At 37.3% G+C, this 868-nt stretch overlaps 1 pseudogene; it reads left to right on the forward strand.

Moving 5' to 3' along the window:
• The first annotated feature begins 287 nt into the window (after positions 1 to 287).
• LOC147619634 (histone H3-like centromeric protein cnp1 pseudogene) lies at positions 288 to 662 on the forward strand (annotated as a pseudogene).
• Positions 663 to 868: the final 206 nt, after the last annotated feature.

Raw genomic sequence — 868 nt, forward strand, 5'->3', positions numbered from 1 at the left:
CTTCACTAAAAAAAAATATAATAAAAATTACTCTAAAAATAAGATTACTTTAAACATGGAACGAAGTTCTAGAAACCGTAGGAAATTAGTGAGATGTTGCATCAGAGGGGCTCTTATAAATAAGGAAATTACTAAATATAATAAAATTTACTAAAAAAATTTAAGAGTTATTTATTTTCATTCTATAAAAATATAAATATAAGTTATATTTTTAGTTTTTGAAGTTATAAATATAAGTTTAGAGTCTTTCATTTTCATTATATTCTTGTTTTATCTTCTTCAAGAACATGGTTCGCACCAAGCAGACTGCCAAGAGGGTTGATCCCGTGAAGGTCAAACCCCCACCACCGCCCACACATCGCAAACATCGGTGGAGACCCGGAACCGTCGCTCTTCAAGAAATCAGAAAGTATCAGAAGATGACAGACCTTCTGATCCCGAGGAGGCCTTTTCATCGCCTCGTTAGGGAGATTATGGATGATTTGAACGTGAGCCGGCTATCTCGATGGCATCGTCCGATCGGCAATAGTGAGGCTCCCATACGATGGACAACAGTAGCTTTGGAAGCTCTTCAAGAGGCTGCTGAAGCTTTTTTGCTGGACATATATGGTGACACAGTGTACGTAGCGCTCAGACCATGCCAAGAGAGCCACCATCACTGACAACGATATGCGGCTAGTTCTACGCATGCAGAAGTGGAGGGAAGATTATGGTGATGAGCCATAGTTTAGGGTTTAGGATAATCTCATGTATATTTCACAATGTAATCTCATGTGATCATGATGTAAATGCTTTACTTAATGAAAATATATTTTTTTGATCCTTGCCAAGTGTCTACTTGATTATATCTGGCAATCATAATTGTATT

This window comes from Cibotium barometz, chromosome 33, assembly GCF_041138505.1.
Source record: "Cibotium barometz isolate CiBa-2024 chromosome 33, ASM4113850v1, whole genome shotgun sequence".
Lineage (NCBI taxonomy): Eukaryota > Viridiplantae > Streptophyta > Polypodiopsida > Cyatheales > Cibotiaceae > Cibotium > Cibotium barometz.